Source organism: Sciurus vulgaris (assembly GCF_902686455.1).
Source record: "Sciurus vulgaris genome assembly, chromosome: 9".
Taxonomy (NCBI): domain Eukaryota; kingdom Metazoa; phylum Chordata; class Mammalia; order Rodentia; family Sciuridae; genus Sciurus; species Sciurus vulgaris.
Genome location: NC_136469.1, coordinates 56,170,882 through 56,189,246, shown reverse-complemented (window position 1 = coordinate 56,189,246; position 18,365 = coordinate 56,170,882). Strand labels below are relative to the sequence as shown.

At 37.9% G+C, this 18,365-nt stretch overlaps 1 pseudogene across 1 annotated transcript; it reads right to left on the bottom strand.

The window, feature by feature from the left end:
* Positions 1 to 11,397: 11,397 nt before the first annotated feature.
* LOC306669790 (heat shock protein HSP 90-beta-like) lies at positions 11,398 to 13,935 on the bottom strand (annotated as a pseudogene). Its single transcript has 2 exons — positions 12,151 to 13,935; positions 11,398 to 11,937 (listed from the first exon to the last, which is right to left on the bottom strand). The product of its transcript is annotated as a heat shock protein HSP 90-beta-like (transcript).
* Positions 13,936 to 18,365: the final 4,430 nt, after the last annotated feature.

The window sequence follows — 18,365 nt, the reverse complement described above, 5'->3', positions numbered from 1 at the left end:
CAATCTGCCAGTCTATGTCTTTTGATTGATGAGTTCAAGCCATTAACATTCATGGTTATTATTGTGATATGATTTGTATTCCTGGTCATTGTGCTCATTTGTTTTTTGACATGATTTGGTTTCTCCTTTATTTGGCTGTTCCTTTAGGCTAGTTCCTCCCATTGCTGATTTACATCGTTGTTTTTCATCTCTTCCTCATGGAATATTTTGCTGAGAATGTTCTGTAATGCTGGCTTTGTTTTTGCAAATTCCTTTAGCTTTTGTTTATCATGGAAGGATCTTATCGTCAAATCTGAAAGTAAGTTTTGCTGGGTATGAAATTCTTGGTTGGCATCCATTTTCTTTCAGGGCTTGGTAAATGTTGTTCCAGGCCCTTCTAGCTTTTAGGGTCTGGATTGAAATATCTGTTGATATTCTTATTGGTTTCCCCCTGAATGTATTCTGATTCTTTTCTCTCGTGGCCTTTAAAATTCTGTCTTTATTTTGTATGTTAGGTATTTTCATAATAATGTGCCTTGGTGTAGGTCTGTTGTAATTTTGCATATTTGGAGTCCTATAAGCCTCTTGTACTTGCTTTTCCATTTCATTCTTCAGATTTGGAAAATTTTCTGATATTATTTCATTGAATAGATTGTTCATTCCTTTGGTTTGTTTCTCTAATCCTTCCTCAATCCCAATAATTCTTAAATTTGGCCTCTTCATGATATCCCATAATTCTTGTAGATTCTGTTCATGATTTCTTACCATCTTTTCTGTTTGGTCAACCTTGTTGTCAAGATTAAATATTTTGTTTTCAATATCTTAGGTTCTGTCTTCCAGGTGATCTATCCTATTGGTTATGCTTTCTATGGAGTTTTTAACTTGGTTTATTGTTTCCTTCATTTCAAGGATTTCTGTTTTTTTTTTTTTTCAGTATCTCTAACTGTATTGAAATGTTCTTTTGCTTCCCGTATTTACTCTTTTAACTGTTGATTGGTGCGTTCATTAATGCCTGCATTTGTTCTTTCATCTCCTCGTTTGCTTCCCTGATTGTTTTAATTATGTACATTCTGAACTCCCTTTCGGACATTTCTTCTGCTGTGCTGTCATTGGGTTTTATTGATATAGTATCTAGGTTTGTTTCGGACATTTTCTTCCCTTGTTTTCTCATAATGGTCAGATGTCAGTGGGACTCTGTGATATTGTAGATTTCCTCTTTTGGCTTATAGTGTCCCTGTAGATTTCCAGTGTATCACCTACCAGCCTTCAGTAGCCTGAACTCTTGGATTAACTTGATAATGTAGTGCTTCCGAAGAACGCTGCCCGTAGCCCGCTACTGGTTCCAGGGAGAGAGACCTGGAGAGGTCTCTTGCTGCCCAGCCCTGGTTCCAGAGGCTGGTTGCAGGTTGGTGGTCTCCACTGACTTGGGGACTTGTGGCTGGCTCTATGTAGACAGGCTCTCACTGGGCGGTTTGCCCCGAGAAGCTAGTCTAGAGAGGCGCTTTCCGCCGGAGGGAGCTGGGCTGCTTGGGGAAGTCCCTGGTGCCCTGTGCTGGTCACTGAAGCAAGCTGCGGGTGGGCCAGAGCTGGCAGTGGTGCAGGCCGGAGCTGGCCGTGCTGCTTCTGTGCAGAAAGGCTCTCACGGGGGGCCTGCTCTGCAAGGCTGGAAAATCTATCCCTGTGGGAGGAGCCCACCGCCAGACTGCGCAGAGCTGCCTGGGGGAGACTCTATCTGCCCTGTCCTACTCTAATAAGCCACTCGAACCTGGGCCTGCCACCCAGCTGACCTTCGCTGGGGGGGGAGACTCACCCCGTGGTTCTATTTTAGTCCAAGTCTCTCAATGCCTCCCCTTCTTGAATCCTGGGTTCTGGAGCGACTGGAGATGCAGTCACCCTCTAGTCCACCATCTTGGATCGCATCTTTCAGTATTTTAGAAAGATGCCATCTAATATGGTTTGCATTTGGTTTGTGTGTCCCGCAAGGGTCCATGCATTGAAGACTTGGTCCCAGGGGTTGGTGTTAGGAAGTAGTGAAACTTTTAGAGGTAGAGCCTAGTGGGAAGTCCTTAGGTCATTAGGAGCATACCCTTGAAAGGGATTAAGATAGTACTGAGTGAACCCTTTGTAGTTCTCACCAGAGGGTGATTGTAAAAGGAATAAGACTGGCCCCTCCTCCTCTCTGCTCCCTGGTTTGAGATGTAATACTTCTTCCTGCATGTGCTCTGCATTCTGCATCAGGAACTCACTAGAACCTTCAATATGCTTTTTTAACTTTCCACATTCAGAACTGTGAGCTGAGTAAACCTCTTTAATTATAAAGTTAGTCTGTGTTAGGTATTTCATTACTAGTGATGAAAATCTGACTGGCACAACATTCAATACTATTAGTATCCCTGACTTTGTTTAGCACATTATAGTTCTTGGGGTATTAGAGTTTTGGTCTTTTATTTTCCTAACACTCTTTCCTTTCTATTTCACCCCTTTCCTGTATGCCTCTATTGCTTTTCATGTTGCTGTTCATGTCCTACATTTCTTTTTCTTTTTCTTTTATTTAAATTATAGCATAATAGTTATATGTAGTAGTTGGAGTCTGTCCTATATTTCTTTGTAAAATATTCGGCAAAAATATTCATGCTTTCTATATATCTCTGACTTTTAAATTTCTCCTTAAATATTTTTATTTTCTTCCCAACCTCTTTTTTATTCTATATCTGTGTGATAAATTTTAAAGTTTTTGAAAAGCAGTTCCTTTCCACAATAACAAGGAATATGAGAATTTAAATCTATTGCAAATTTTATCTACATGAATTGTGTTTTGCTTGTTGGTATTTAATTAAAAGTCCAAGCAGTTGTTCTGTTAACTTGATGCAACTTTTTAATTCAAGTGAGGAAATTGATTATTGGGAAAATCTGTGGTTAATCTTCAATAAGCCTTCCCTGTGCTTTGTCTGAAGTTTTCTAGCAAACATTTGTGACTGACCTGGCTTCATGTGACTTTCCTTGAGTCTCATAAACATCTGCCTTCCTCTTGAATAGATTTAGATTCCCTAAACACTTTGGTGAATGTCTACTATAGGCCAATACGTAAGTCACATGTTAAGATATTCATTTAATCAGTGAGGAAACAGGTGTAAAGTAACCCAGTGGCTATGATCTGAGAACTTCCTAATAGTTATATTTCATAGTCACTGACAGAGGCAAGGCTAGCGGTCATCTCTTCAGTTCCAAGACCAGAGCTTTCCTCATCATGTACTCAGTAAAGGGTCTGCTTTACATATTGGATGTGTTTTCTGTCCTTGTAGGTCCTTGTGGCTTCGTGGTTCTTTTTTGTTTTTCTTGTCTTTCAGCTTGAAATAAATAATAGATCTCGAAAGATACACTTGATCACTGTGAATTCCGAACCTGAAAATGTGGCTTCCTGAGAGCAGAGTTTCCAGGTAATCATATCTCTATATGTCTAGGATGATTTATTTAAAATTCTCTTTAATGTTTTGAATAAAAACTAAAGGTAAGGAAGTTAATTTTAAGTAAGCTTTAATTTAGATTTCATTATTTAGAAATATTTTAATCACTTAACCTCTGGTTAAATAAAATGTACATACTGGGCATCTTATTAGACCTTCAAAAATCGGGGAACAGCCAAGAACAGTGGCATATACCTGTAATCCCAGTGACTCAGAGGCCTGAGGCAGGAAGAACATAAGTTCAAAGCCAGCCTCAGCAATTTATCAAGGACTTAAGCAATTTAGCAAGACCCTGTCTCAGAATAAAAAATAAAAAGGCTAGGGATGTGTGGGGATGTGACTTAATGGTTGAGCACCTTTGAGTTCAATTCCTGGTTAAAAAAAAAAAAAAGCAGAGAATATTGTCTATATGACAAAGTCAGGAGAAACATGAAAACTTTTATTGAAATTAGAGTTCAAATTAAAAAGTGACCAAAATGCCTGACAAGAACGACCTAGAGGAGGAAACATTTATTTGGGGCCCATGTTTCAGAGGTTCAGTCCACAGTCAGCTGGTTTCATTGATCTGGGGCCCAGGTAAGTGACAACATCATGGTGGAAGGCTGTGGCAGAGGAAAGCTGCTTAGCTTGTGGGATCCAGGAGAAAAAGGAGAAATAGAAGAGAGGAGATGAGAGGAGAGGAGAGGAGAGGAGGGGAGAGGAGGAGAGGGGAGGGAGGTGGGGGGAAGAGGGGAGGAGAAGAGAACCAGGGACAAAATATAAGCCCCAGAGGCATACTTCCAGTGACCTACTTCCTCAGGCTAAACCTAACCTACCTATAGTTATCATCCAGAACAACAGTTTCAAATTATTAATCCACCAAATGGATTATTCCATTGAGTAGGATGCAGCTTTTATAATCTAACCATGAGCTTTTTGGAGACATCTCATATCTAAACCATAACAAAAGGGAAACTAAAATGTGTGGTATTTGAGTGAATCCCTAGACATAAGAGGACATAATTTTATAAATTTTTGAAATTCCAGAAAAAATTTCATACCCATGTCTGAGAGAAAATACTTTCTAAAAGATGTTTTAGATAGGATTCCTATTTGCAGAATGATGTTTCAAAAAATATATAACTCTGAATTGTCGCTGGCTCTTTGTGGCTCCAAAATCCGTGGATATTTGTCACCGCCTGCAGCAACAACTTGCATGGGTCTTATGGGTGGTGGAGTGGAAACTGAGGCACTTCTATCTTTCTCTTTAGTGCACTGCTTTCTTGCTTGTTTGTTTATAGAGGATAGAGGAAATGAGGTTTACTTGCTTTGAGAGGAGAGAGAGAGAGAGACCCCCACTTATCAGAGAGAAAGAGACTTTGCTTAAGAGAGACCTTGAGAGAAGGACAGGCTTTGCTTAGAGCTTAGAGGAAGAGACTTGCTACGCCTTAAAGTCCTGCATCCTGTGAACTAAGGATACGTCTACCTAAGGTGCCCTAGTGATGCGTCTCAGTTCTCCGTTCTGCGATCTGCCTTCCGCCGCTGCCCCTATTCGCTGCTGCTGCACGTGTTCTTCTGCTTCTCTGGCTGCTGTTGCATATGTCCCTACTAGCTACTGCCGCATTTTTTCCCTCTGGCTGCTGCCGTGCATCTAGCTGCTTTTTTGCTAATGGCTGCTGTGGTGTGTCTAGCTGCTTCCCTGTGTGAGTCTTCTTCTACTGCTTTTCTGCTAATGGCTGCTGTGTGTGTTTTTCCCTCTGGCTGCTGCCGCACGTGTGTCTTCTTCTACTGCTTTTCTGCTAATGGCTGCTGTGTCTCTGTCTTGCTCCGCCTACGCTTATATCACCTCCAGGAGGCGGAGAGCAGGGCCACGCCTCTTACGCAAAGATTAGGCGAGATGCTCGGAGCAGGCAATTAGTGCTCAAGAACACATGCAAATACATTGTGTGCATGGAAGAGAAAATCACCTGAGTGTGCTTATGTCAATGAACCTCCTCACTGCCGATGTGATCAGGCGCCATCTCGGTGCCGCCAACATGGCACAGCCCCCAACACTGAATAAATGAATTATGAGTCTAAGGTGGTTTCTGAAATGTCCACTAAGATTATACTGTATAAGAGAGTTCTTGGTATGGATAATTTTTTTTTATTGTAAACAAATGGGACACATGTTGTTTCTCTGTTTGTACATGGAGTAAAGGTGTACCATTTGTGTAATCATAAATTTACATAGGGTAATGTTGTTTGATTCATTCTGTTATTTTTCCCTTCCCCCCACCTTTCCCACCCCTCTTTTCCCTCTATACAGTCCTTCCTCCATTCTTGCCCCCCTCCCTAACCCTAAGAGTAACCCCTCCCACCCCCCATTATGTGTCATCATTCACTTATCAGCGAGATCATTCATCCTTTGGTTTTTTGAGATTGGCTTATCTCACTTAGCATGATATTCTCCAATTTCATCCATTTGCCTGCAAATGCCATAATTTTATCATTCTTTATGGCTGAGTAATATTTCATTGTGTATATATACCATAGTTTCTTTATCCATTCATCAATTGAAGGGCATCTAGGTTGGTTCCACAGTCTGGCTATTGTGAATTGAGCAGCTATGAACATTGATGTGGCTGTATCTCTGTAGTATGCTGATTTTAAGTCCTTTGGGTATAGGCTGAGGAGTGGGATAGCTGGGTCAAATGGTGGTTCCATTCTAAGCTTTCTGAGGAATCTCCATACTGCTTTCCAGAGTGGCTGCACTAATTTGCAGCTCCACCAGCAATGCATGAGTGTACCTTTCTCCCCACATCCTTGCTAACACCTGTTGTTGCTTGTATTCTTGATAATTGCCATTCTAATTGGGGTGAGATGGAATCTTAGGGTGGTTTTGATTTGCATTTCTCTTATTACTAGAGATGTTGAACATTTTTTGGTATGGATAAATTTGTGTAAAAATTTTGTTGCCATCTCATATAAATTGATTTTTATGAACAAGTCAACTTTAAATGTTTACAATTGAATATAAACCTATTAGAATGGCAAATAAGCAATGAATTATAGTACATGTTGGCAAGAATGTGAAAGAACTACAAACTACATATGTTTAAAATGGTTGAACTGTTTTGGAAAACAGTTTTCTAGTTTAAAAATTAATTAGTAGTACTTGAAAGAAATGACTTTTCAGTACAATAGTATCTAATAGACAATTTTAGGACTTTTATTCTGTGAGACTTCCCTCTGATATCTTTATTAAGTTCCATATATTGTTGTGATTGTGTGAAGTTTTTAAAATTTTTTTCTATTTTTATAGGTATATGTGAGTGTATATGTACATATGCACTTCTAGACGTGTGTGTGTGCATGCGTGTGTGCACATGTGTATGTATAAAAAAACCAGGAAAGGCTAATATTTTAATTAGATAACCTCTTAAAGAACTAAAGACAGTAAATGTGTAAACATGAGAATGTTCATTCCAGGAATCTACAAGCATCTTGGGGTGAGATTTGAACTTCCATGGGATATAAAATATTTCTAGCCCATAAGAGTTATTATAGATCTTATAAGGATGGTCATTCTCAGCTGACATCTAAGTTATTTTGACATTAGTATCCTTCAAAAAGACCCTACTAGAAAACTATCATCAATTTATTAATTCATTAATTTAATTTTTCACTTAAACATTTGTTGGGTAATCTCTGTTTACTGGTACTGTGTGAATTGTGGAAGAGATTATAGAAAAAAATAGAAATATTATTATCTGTTGCTGTCATCCTAAACTCAGGCTTAACAAACAGCTATTTTATTTGCTCAGTCTGTGAGTCTGTGAGTCAGCTGTTGGGGTCATGGAACTGGTCTCAGCTGGGTGGTTCTACTGTTGTTTCACCTGGGCTAGTTGCATCATTTCAGTCAGCTGGGAGCTGGTTGGCCACAGCTATAATAGCTTGTTTCATCTCATCGGGTCTCCCTGTGGTCAGAGGCTAACCTTACTTCTTCACGTGAAAACAGTTAAGATAGCAGTAAGGACAAGATAGGTCGAGCTAGAGATTGAAAAGCCCTTTTAAATTCTCCTTATATTTGTTAACATACTGTGGGCTAACACATGTCATATTGCCAGTGCCAAAGTTGAGTCAATGTTTGAAGAGACTATATAAGAATACGGATATAAGGAGGTGTGATTCATTAAGGGTCATTACTAGAACAACCTACCATAATAGACAAGCTCTTTTACTCTATTAAATGTATAGACTTCAGTCCCATTATCCAACTCTTCAAGTTTTTCCCTTTAAAATTATTAATTCCCTTCTTTCCTTTCCTTATATTTTTGCCTTATATCATATTCTTAGTTTTTACTTTTCTGGACTCTTGAAAAATGCATATTTTTGGTATGTTATGTTTCCATTTTCATATATTTCAAGGAATTTTAAAATTTTCCTTCTCTTACTTGTTCATTGAACCAGCATTTATTCAAAAGTATGTTGTTCAATTTTCATGTGTTTGTATGATTTCTCAAATTTTCTTGCTTTTAATTTTTAGTTTCATTCCATTGTGGTCAGAAAATATATAGGATCTGATTTCAGATGTTCTTAGTTTATTTCTGACTCTGATGTTCTGTTCTGACTCTGTTCTTAATTTTTTTGTTTGGATTTTCTATGCATTGGTGAGAATGAGGTATTAACAATATAACTATTATTGTATTGGAGACTATTGCTATCTTTATGCTTGATGGTGTCTGGTTTATAAAACTGGGTGCTGTGTTATGAGGTACAGGTAGATTTATAGTAGTTATTTCTTTTTGATGAATTGATCCTTGATCACTATATAGTGACCTTCTTTTTTCTCTTCTTTTTGTCTTAAAGTTTATTTTTCGGGTGTAAGTATAGCACTCCTGCTTGTTTTGAATTCCACTTGCTTGGAATATCATTTTCCATATTTTCACTTTCAGTCTTTGTGTGTTTCTTCCTGTGCAGTTGATTTCTTCTAGGCAGCTATTGTTGGGTCTTATTTTTTAATTCATTCAGTCAGTCTGTATCTTCTAACGGGAGAATTAAGGCTATTTACATTCAGTTATTAATTAAAGGTATAGACTTCTATCATTTTGCTGGTTTTCTTCTGGTTGTTTTGAATGTTGTTTTTTCTATTTTATTCATCTTCAATGTTAGATGGGTTATTGATTTGATAATGTTTGATTCTTTTCTATTTACAATTTGTGTATTTACTTTTTTAGTGGAATTTATCCTTTCACATTCTAACATGATAGTAGTCATTGTTCTTTCATTTTGGGCATAAGAGTCCTTTATTCATTTTTGTGAGGCTGGTCTGGTGGTCATAAATTCCTGTAGGTTCTGTTTATCTTAGAAGTTCTTTATTTCTTTGATTCGAAGGATGGCCTTGCTGGGTATACTAATTTTGGTTTGTTGTCCTTTTCTTTCAGGACTTAAAATATATCTTTCTATTTCCTCCTGACCTATAAATAAGGCTTCCTCAGAGAAATCTGTGGTAGTATAATGTGGCTGCTCTTAAATGTGATTTGTGATTTCTTTTGCAGATTAAAAATTTTTTTCTTTGCCTTGTATCTTTGACAGTTTGACTATAAAAATGTTGTGGTAAGGATCTTTCTGCCCTATCTATCTAGCATTTCTGTACCTGGATGTTCATGTCTTTCCCACTGTTAGAGAAGTTTTCTGATATAATTTTATTGAATAGGTATTTCATGCTCTTAAGTTTTATTTTTTTCTCTTCAGGTATGCCAGTGATGTGAATATTTCATCTCTTAATGGTGTTTCAAAGATCTCGTATGCTTTCTTTATTCTTTCTTACCATGTTTCTGTCTAAATGTGATATGTTCTGAGACGTGCCATTAAAATCTGGTATTATTTCTTTTGTTTAATCTAGGCTATTATTGATATTTTAAATTGAATTTGTTTCTGATGTATGGAGCTCTTTATTTCAAATATTTCTGACTGGTTCTTTTTCAAAGATTTTCTCTGATGAATTTTTTTCCATTAGCATTCTGCTTTGTCTTTCTAATTTTATTTAACTGTTTATTTTTATTCTCTTGGATGTCACTGACTTTTAAAGAATTGTTCTTTTGTATTTTTTTTAAGGAGGCATTTCATCTACATTTAGAATCTGTTACTAGAGAGTGATGAACTTTAAGAAATGTAATATTATCTTATTTTTACACATTTGTTGCATTCCTGTGTGGATAATTTTACATTCAGTGAAATGGATAGTGCAACTACTTTCATGAGATGGCCTTATTAGTGAGTGGCTTTCTTCTAAAGATGTGTCTTTGGGTATGGTTTTGTTATGCAGTATTGAGTTTTTTTTTTTTTTTTTTTTTCTTTTCAGCTTTGTACCATCGTGCAATTGCCCTGTAACTTTTAAAAATTTATTTATTTTTATTGTGAACAAATGTTTCTCTGTTTGTTCATGAAGTAGACTCACCCCAATTAGAATGACAATAATAGGTGTTGGCGAGGGTGTGGGGAAAAAGGTACATACATTGCTGGTGGGGTTGCAAATTAGTGAGTGCAACCACTCTGGAAAGCAGTGTGGAAATTCCTTAGAAAACTTGGAATGGAACCACCATTTGACCCAGCTATCCAACTCCTTGGTCTATACCCAAAGGACTTAAAATCAGCGTACTACAGTGATGCAGCCACATCAATGTTCATAGCTGCTCAATTCACAACAGCCAGATTGTGGAACAACCCTAGATGTCCCTGTAGCTTTTTTTGACAGTAGTTAGTTTGGATTGAGTGGAGGTGGGTCATGGCTGGAGCTAGATAAAATTTATCTTAGGAGGGAAGGTGCTCTTAGGAGGGAAGGTGAGTGGAATGCAAACAATCACTATGCAAAGTTTCTCTCCAGACCTTCTTTGGCTGTGTACCAAAGGGCTACAGCAGCATTACTTGAAACTGCCCTGGCACACCTCTGTGTGTGGAAATTCAGAGTTCTTTCTCTGCCTGTGCATGCGGGGAGAGAGATAGCATGAACCACTTGGGCCACCACCCTTGTGCCTGGTTCCCATATGAAACCACATATTATGGGTCACACCCCCAGTCTCAGAGGTAAGGCTTCCTGATTTCCTCCATTTCCCCTTGAATTTCAACACCTGTTCCTCACTAAATAGCATTTTCAGCAGGTTTGTGTCTAAATCACTCCACTGAGCCAAGTCTGGTTAATGGGGCAGCCACCCACTGAGCCAGAGCAGTGGAATGTCTGTGGGATCCTGGAGATGGGAATATGTAGAGAATTCTAACTTATAGAGTAGTCCAAATTCAGATAATTGTTCCCCTGTCAAAATGGCTCCCACTTACAGCACCCTGGGGGTTTTCTGGGAGAGGAAGTGAACTCCTTTTCTAAGGCATAGTTCTGTAAAGATTTTAAGTCACTTATCTGTTTAGGCTGTAAGCAAGTTCCATGGAACTTTCCAGTAGCTAGGACTGTCAGAATCTGTGCAGATAGAGTTTGCTGAGAGTCTCACTTTTATCTTTATTCCACACAAAGGGAGGACTCCTGAACTATGGGGACAGGGCAGCAGATATAGGGATATTTTGTTTTTCTTGATATCCTCCTATCCCAAGTCTCTGGGTTTTGTAGGGTTTCCATTTCTTTACTGTTGAATTCCAAAGTTTGCCTGTGGTCATTCAACTCAATATGCAGCTGTCTATCTGTTGTTTTTGTTTCTTCTTTGTGGAAGAGCAGGTGATTTCTGGATGCCTCTACTCAGCCATCTGACATTTTCCTAAGTGAAAATCTTTCTAAATAATTTCAATATAATTAAGTGTACTATGAATTTTCTTTTTTATAAATTTTGCATCCTTTAATTTCAGAACAAAACTAAACAAAACAAGCAACAAGAAACACAAATCCACATCCAACCCTTCTGTCCAATTAAGAAGGGGATGGGACTTGAGGCCCTTGTTTCCTGCCTTAGATACAAGGACAGGAGAAAGAAAACAACTAGACTATCAATCAACAGAGGAAGTCAGGTGAGACAGGGTCATTCAAGGTTACTGTGAGAGCCATGGGGACACTGTATGGAGGGTACATGTTTCTCTGTGGACACTCCTGATCTACTTCCATGCAAGATGCATCCTCATAACACTCAAAAGGGGGGTATCTCATCAGGAACAGTAGTGCTGACTTCTTCCCATATCACTTCACTGTCATCAATGCTTAGGCCTAGCTTTATCATACAGTAGATGCATTTGGAGTGAGTTTAGGCAGATTTAAGGGAGAAGCAAGAAGAGAACAGGGCAGTTTCAAACTGCAGCACCACCAGGTCCTTGATAGTCTTATCATTTTTGTCTGCCTCAGCCTTCTGCCACAGTGTCTCCAAAATGGGGTGGTCAGGGTTGGTGTCCAGGTGCTTTTTGGCCATCATGTAGCCCATTGTAGGGTTGTCTCAAAGTACCTGGGCCTTCGTGATCTGCTCCATGTTGGCTCTTTAGCCATAGGTGCTGCTAGAAACAATGCAGCAGGGTGAAGACAAAGCATATTGGAGATTGTCACCTTCTCAACCTTTCTTTTTCTTTTTTTTTTTTTTTGGTACCAGGGATTGAACTCAGGGGTACTTAACCACTAAGCTACATCCCCACCCCTTTTTTGTATTTTATTTAGAGAGGGCGTCTCACTGAGTTGCCTATAGCCTCACAAAGTTGCTGAGGCTGACTTTGAAGCATCATCCTCCTGCCTCAGCCTCTCAAGCCTCTGGGATCACAGAGCCTTCTCAATCTTCTTATCCAAGATTTCTTGCATGAACTTGCAGAGGTTCTTGAACTTTGCCGTGCTCACCTCCATTTTCTTTTTCTCCTCATTTTCCAGTATCTCTGGGCTTTCTTTGGTCATAAAGATCAGGCTCTTTTCATCAAACTTCTTGAACTGCTGCATGTAGTACTTGTCCATTGGTTCAGTCGTATACACTATCTCAAAGCCCCGCTTCTGCACATGATCCACAAAAGCAGAGTTGGCCACTTGCTCATTTCTCTCAGCAGCGATATAATAGGTGAACTTCTGTGTCTCCTTTATGTAAAAGACATACTCTGCCAGAAAAGTCATCACATCCCCAGAATGAAAGGTATGATAACACAGCAGCTCAGAAAGGCATTGCTGGTTAGTAGAATTCTCATGGATTCAAAGTTTAAGGTATTTAGAGAATGCCTCAGGGAATTTTTTGTAGTTTTCCTTGTCACTATCCACTCAGAGAAGAGTCCAAGGAACTTCTTCACAGTATTTTTTTCAGATGAATGTCAGTATTTTGCTCTGCTGGAGGATTTCTTTGGAGATGTTCGGGGGCAGACCCTCAGAGTCAGCCACACCACAGATAAAGTTGAGAGATACTCTAGTATCAACTCATCACTGATGTTCATGATGAACACATGACAGACATAGAGTTTGATGTACTTCTTGTTCTCAAAGAGGTCAAAGGAGGCCCACTGAGGGAAGAACAGCAATGCCCTGAATTCCAGCTCAACTTTTACAGAGATGTGCTTAACTAATTGCCAAGTGTCCTTCCCTGTCATTGGTGAGGCTTTTGTAGAATTATCCATATTCCTCCTGAGTCATATCATCGGGGTTTCTGGTCCAAGTGGGTTTGGTCTTGTTCACTTCTTCAATAATTCTCCTTAATCATCTTTGTTTTCTTTTTCTTATCCTTAACAGTGTCATTTTTCTCATCCAAACCCATATCTTTAATCATGTGTTTTTCATATTATCCATATATTTCTCTTCACTCTTATCTTTCTCTTTCTCTGCCTCATCATCACTGATTTCCTTCTCTTGTTCCTTCTCCAAATAGAGGGTAACGGGATCACCTATGAACTGCAAGTGCTTCTTCACCACTTTTTTGACCCACCTCTCCTCTAGGTTTTCTGGTCTTCTTTGAGGAAGAGGATCACTTTTGTACCCCAGTCAATTGGCTCACCATGATCAGCTTGTACAGTGAAGGATTCCTCAGCAGAAGACTCCCAGGTGTATTGTTCATCATTATTATCCTTTGTGATTACAAACACTTTCTCTGCCACCAGATAGGAGAATAAAATACAACACCAAATTGCCCAATCATGGATGTCTGCACCATTCTGAAGAGCCTCCATAAATGCTTTAGTACCAGACTTGACAATGGTTCCCAAATTATTTATGAGGTCAGCCTTGGTCTTGCTGATGTCTCTGTCCCCCAAAGTCATGTGCATTCCTGGAGGTTGGGGATGATGTCAATTTTCACCCCTTTACCACAGTCCAACTTGGAAGGGTCTGTCAGGCTTTCATAGTGAAATTTGTCCAAGGCATTGGAAGCATTTGAGAGCAACTCCCAGAGGAAAATGTCCTTGTTGGTTTAAAGGTATTGAAAATGAGAAACAAGATTTGGGCAATTTCTGCCTGAAAGGCAAGGGTCTTCACTTTCTTTTTTTTAGTGGTACATTTCCTTGGGCATTTTGGAGAGAACGGGCTGCAAATATTATAGAGCAGGGTGGGCCCAGAGAGAGTTCGATTCACTCTAAGCACCAACATTGTGTGAAGTGTGTGTGTGTGGGGGGTACTCAAGAGCATGCTGACTTTTCTAATTCCATTTGAGTATTGTCCCCACTGAAAAACCATATAAGGGATATTGGTAGTATGTTTCAGAATTTTATCTGTCTCTATCACATTTCAAATATTTTTTTAAAAATCAGAAGTTTAATGAAGTAATTTGCTTTTTTATACTGAATCAGTGAATTAAAGAGAATTAAAATTCTCTCACATATATTCGGTGTTTTAAAAGTGATAAATATTTAACATATAGCTTAAACTCTATCCTTTGCTCCTTTCCCCTTTCTCTTTCTCCACTGGTGACCATAAATCAGAATGTTTTTAAAGGTATTTTCCTTAACAGTAAAGTCACCCATCATGTTTTCTTTTCATCATATTAATAAGAAGCAAATGCAAACAATTCTCCCTCTGTTCCATCCTACTAAATGATTTTAAAGTACCAGTTTCAGAACTGTTCTGTATAATATCCAAGGCTTATCTAATTGATTTTAAACATAGGTTACAAACTCAAATGCCCTGAAGTGCCATGCAGAGGACTTTAGAGAGCTATCTTGACAAAGTGGAAACTGTCTAGATTGAGTTCATGCCCAATTTATAAAAGGCAGCTGCTGCTTGCTATCTTCTTAAATGCCAATAAGTCAATGTTCAATATTATCAAGTGATCTGATTTTTTTAGGAAAAAAAAGACATTTTTGCATCTTTAGTTTGAATTTCTAAATTTTGGAAAGTAAGTTTAAAAAATACCTCTTAAGTTAAATTAAACTTGTTGGACATCCAGACTCAGTTAATGGATTGTTGCTTTACACACATGGTAAAATGGGGCAGCTACAACTGCATTTCTGTTTGGTGCATTGTCTTTTCCCCCCTTTGGATTCACTATTATGTTCAGTCACATTTGTTGCTCAAGTTTGGGCTTTCTGGGCATAAGGAGCCTTCTATGAACTGGCCAACTTCCACCCTGCTGCTCCAATGAAATGGTTTCTTTATGATTCACTGAAAAGCTTCAACACCATTCTGCCTCCACTTTTCATCTCATAAAGTTGTGTCATATGATGCAGAGATTGGTTTGGATTTGTACAAATCTGTGTTCTGATCCTAGCTCAGTTGCATACTAATTACGTTTCAGTAATATGTTTTTTGAAATCTCAAAAATGCTATAATGAAATACCTACCATAGTGCTTGCCGTATAATAATGCATGTGATAAAATAGGCTGCCTCCTTTCAGAAATTCAAGTGCTCAATTTATGTATCTTGCTCAAATCCTACCTTCATCTCAGTCAAGATACTCCCTCCTCTCTTCTCTGAACTTGCATAGAATTAATTTTTTTCCATGGTATATTTGCCATCATCTTGAACAATTTTGTTACGATCCATACCAATTTTTTCAGATACATGTCACTGCTCTAATCATAATATAACTTTCTGAAAGAAATAAACAATTTTGAATTTCTTGGATTATCTCATAATCATATATTTTCATCTTCCAGGAAGATGACAACTATTTTCTTTGGGCCTATGAACTTTAGAGAGGAAAGAAATCTTAGAGATTATTACTATAATTGATCATTTTCTAGATGAAATTAAATTCTTATTCAAGTGTCTTGTCAAAAATCCCATGGATGACTGGAGAGAGAATTGAGGTTAAACACTAAAATATTTAATTTTTTGAATCTTACAATAATCTTAGTGTGATGGTTTATATCATTGACTTTGGAGTAAAGTATTTCATCCTGGCTCCACCCCTTTCCAACTGTGTGCCTGGGCATGTTAGTAATATCTATGAAACTCAGTTTCTTAATATCTCAAAGAGGGTTTAAAACATGGGATTGTTTTTGAATAAATGAAGTAAGATATGTAAAGCATTTGCCCAGTGATAGCATATGCCAGGCAATCGGTATATTCTATGATGATGATAAAAAAAGAGAATGGAGCCCATGCTATGGATCTGCTAATCCTGTTACTTAGGGAATTAGATAATGGTTGCTGTTATCCTTTTCTTTAAAGACTCTGCAAAATTAATAAATTATTTTTCAACCTTTAGTTCTTCAGGAGGAAAAATTTCAACACACACACACACACACACACATGCACACACACACATATATATAACCTATAGTTATTTATATGACTTTCCTACAAATTATCTTTACATTTTTGAGTCTTTTAGCTTTAAAACTACCACTATTCTCATTCTTTAATATGAAGCTGATTCAATTTTAATATAAAGAAGGATTATTACACTGTTCTAATTTATTTTTATAACAATTGTTTTAACTATCTCTTGAATATGAGTTTTTTATTTGTAATTACTTTGTAAATTATGACTTTTTGGTAGTTATACAATACCACCTTGCTGAAGAGGTATGAAATAACCAGTGGTCTGTATTCCTGTTTTAAAATGTTGAAATAGTATAAAGTGGTTATAAACCTTTCTTAATATCCTAGAAGACTAAGGATACTTTCAACCAAAAGTAAGAATTTTCAGAATGTGAGACTCTGAGCTGAGCAATAAAACACAGGAGGTCGTTCAGATCCACTTGGCTCAGAAGCAGCTTTTATCACCACATAATATTATGAAGCAACTAATTCATCAGTAGCCTCAAGCATGAGCTTCCTATTTAAAAAAAAAAAAAAAAACAAAACAAAACACTGGGAATCCTAGAAGTTGTGGAGAATAGGTTAGATTTCTCAACCTCCTCATTTCTGCTCTGGTTCCCTAACATTTTCCCTACTCTTCTCATTAATGATCCATGGCATATAGCACAAGCTATCAAAGAGACTCTACATGATCATTGAATAAATGAATGAATGAATGATATCTTTCTAACATGCTTTACTTCTCCATTTTTATTATACACATTTATGATATAAATGCATATTATTAATGTATGGAATTGTTTACATTTTTCTGTTAAATGAACACATCCTCTAATTGTTCAGTCTATGGAGATGCTTGAAAAAGTGGCTTTTCTAGTCTAGACTTTTGAAAAATGTCATGTTAGCTAGATACTGAAAACTTAGCATATTTTTAATAGAAGCATGTGCTGTAAGTGAAGAAGCACCTCAAATATTTAAAATACAATTTAAAGTACTGTTGTTAATTTATGAACTGCTGGCAAAAGAAGGTAAAGGAAACAAAGTCTGGCATACAGAAAATAGAAATGGAATGGACCATTTTTAGCAGTGAAATCTAGAGAAGGTCAGAAACAAAGTGATCAAGTAGGTGAACATAATTTATGGGCATAAGCTTTGGAATTAGAATGTCTGATGTCTTAGTCATCTTTTTTGCTGCTGTTACTAAATGACCGGACCAGCACAACTGTAGAGGAGGGAGAGTTTATTTGAGGGTTCATGGTTTCAGAGTCCATAGAAGGCCGGCTCCATTTCTTGGGGCTTGAGGTGAGGTGGAACATTATGACAGAAGAGTGTGGCAGAGGGAAGCTGCTCACATCATCAGGAAGCAGAGAGAGAGAGGAAGAGAGAGGGAGAGGGAGGAAGAGAGAGAGAGAAAGGGGGGGGGAAGAGAGAGAGAGAGAGAGAGAGAGAGAGACTGAGACTCTACTCTCCAGATACAAAATATATATCCCAACCCATGCCCTGATTCCTACCTCCTCCAGCCACCTCTACCTCTTCAGTTACCACTCAGTTAATTCCTATTAGGGGATTAAATCGCTGATTGGGTTAACTCTCACAACTCAATCATTTCTCCTTCAAACCTTCTTGCATTGTCTCACATGTGAGTTTTTCAGGGACACCACATCTAAACCATAACATCTGAGTTTCTACTCTGTTTTATCACTGGCCAACAATGCACTAGCTATATGCAAACTTCTGCTTAATTTCTTAGTCAATGTGGAAGGACTAACATTATATACCTCATAGACTTGTGAGGATTAAAGAGGCATTTTATAAAGTACATATTATAGTATCTGGTACATACTAAGGATAATATTGTTTTTATTGTTACTGAATAAAACCAGAAGATACCCAGGTTTTATGAGGGTTTTTTTTTTTTTTTTTTTTTTTTTTTTTTGGTGAACTCATGTGTTAGGTAAGATCATTGAAAGCATTGTTGCAGTTTCTGAGATTATAAAGCTATCAAGCCTTAGCTAAAATATTCTTTCTGTCTTTTCCTTCTCCTATCCTTATTCCATTCTTCTCCCCTTCCTTCGTTCTTACTACCAACATTTACTACTTAACAGTGTTCCAGACTGTCCCAAGCACTGAGAATAATATGACTGCTTTTATGTGTCTATGTGTCTATCATCCACTTATATTTATCTTAGTTTAGGTGGTTTAAACTACAGAAATTTAGTTTTGCCATTCTGGATCCTGAAGGTCCAAAGTCAGCCTCAGGGTGCCAGCATCCGGCTCTTGGTGAGGACCTTCTTCCTGGCTGGCTTTCAGTCTT